The following is a 1,445-nucleotide window of genomic DNA, read 5'->3' as shown; positions in this document are numbered from 1 at the left end:
GGCCGGACGGGCGGGGCAGGCAGCCGGACGGGCGGGCGGCGGGGGCCGGGCTCCGGGATCCGCTACGCCGCTCGCGGTTCCCCCACAAACTCCCCGAGAGCTGAGCCTCGGCCGCCCTCCTTCCTGCTTCCTCGTCCCCAGCCAATCAGTGGCGCGCCCCTCGGTAAGCTCCGCCAATCAGCCGCCCCGCCCTGCGCTGGCCCCGCCAGCCAATCCGGCCCTCGGCTCCCCCTCCCCGTCTCCAACCAATCAGAATCGTGGGTCGGTCGTCCCGACGCAGGGGGCAGCACGAGGCGGCCGGGGGAGGCTGTGCGGGGAGTGGTGGGGCCTGGGGGGAGGGGTACGGTGCCAAGGGTGGTGGCGGGGGATATTTTCTTTGCCGGCTTTTTGGATTTTCTGCTGGTCTCCAGAGCCGGAGCCCGTATCCCATGGTGACCTGACCCTGGAGCCCCAGACCCTCAGCTGCAGCCCCCCACCCCGAGAAATCTTAGCTCGCTCCCGCCCTGACCGTCACCCTTCTACATCCCTCTTCCCACGTTACCTCTCCAGCACCCGCTAGAGAAAACTGCGAGCCGAGGGACACCCCACCCTCATCCGAGGCTGCTGCCCCTGGGGCAAAGCTTCGGGAAGAACAACCGAAAAATCTAGGGAGAACAACATCCCCTTTCCAGCAGAAAGGGCCCCAGACTCGCGCGAAAGGGCCCCGACTGCCGAGAAGCCCCTCCCGCCCTTGCCTCATCTTTCCGACTTCCCTGCTTGCCACGTCTCCTTTCCTTCCAAACAAGGTCGGTCCTGGCTCGGTAACCCCTCACCCGCATCTTTTTTTTCCTCTTTCTGCCCTTCACCTTACCGTCCCCCCCCCTCAACCCCCCATCTTCCAATTCACCCTCTTTGAGAAGCCGAGTGTGGAACCCTCATCCATTTCCAGCTGACAGCAGAGCCTGGTCTGTGAGTCCTTGACACCCACACACCCTCTTCCACCACCGCGGGGAACATCAGAGCTCTCCCAGGGAGGGGGAAGGGGGCGGGCAGCCTAACAGGCGCGGCTGGACTCCCTCTTTAGCGTCCCCAAGCCAGGATGGAACCCAGTTTAGACACTTACCTAGCTTCCTCCTAGTCACCTTATGCTGTGGCTCGGTCTCTCACACCCACAGACGTGCCTTTCCGAACCTGAGCACGCTCTCAGGGTCAGTTAGGTGGGTGGGCACAGCAGGCTGAGGTCACACGAAGGGGTGGGAGGTCCCTGTTAGATGCGGGAGGGGGTTGTGTCCTTGGGCACCTTGTAGCGCCAGAGCCAGCCCAGGACTTAACTTCAAGGAGCCCAAATGTGCACACAGTAGGTTCTCGAAATGCCGAGTACACCCCTGAACAAAGGCTCATTCCCAATTCAGGCGGGGGGGGGGAGGGGCGTTTGGGGAGGTAAAGGAGCAGTCGCCGAAAGGGTA

The 1,445-nt window shown here is 63.5% G+C and overlaps 1 protein-coding gene across 2 annotated transcripts in view; it reads right to left on the bottom strand.

Annotated features, from left to right (window-relative positions):
- Bahd1 (bromo adjacent homology domain containing 1) overlaps nucleotides 1-1,222 on the bottom strand; it is a 25,946-nt gene extending 24,724 nt beyond the window's left edge. Inside the window, exon 1 of one of the 2 annotated variants that reach the window (XM_029570238.1) lies at nucleotides 1,103-1,222. The gene's annotated coding sequence lies outside the window, so the exon portion shown is untranslated. The remainder of the gene's footprint in view (nucleotides 1-1,102) is intronic. The other variant, XM_017801595.2, reaches the window with a different exon arrangement.
- Between the last annotated feature and the right edge of the window lie 223 nt (nucleotides 1,223-1,445).

This window comes from Nannospalax galili, unplaced genomic scaffold (assembly GCF_000622305.1).
Source record: "Nannospalax galili isolate Female #2095 unplaced genomic scaffold, S.galili_v1.0 scaffold342, whole genome shotgun sequence".
NCBI lineage: Eukaryota > Metazoa > Chordata > Mammalia > Rodentia > Spalacidae > Nannospalax > Nannospalax galili.
The sequence above is the reverse complement of the archived record's forward strand: the minus strand, read 5'-3'. Positions and strand labels throughout refer to the sequence as shown.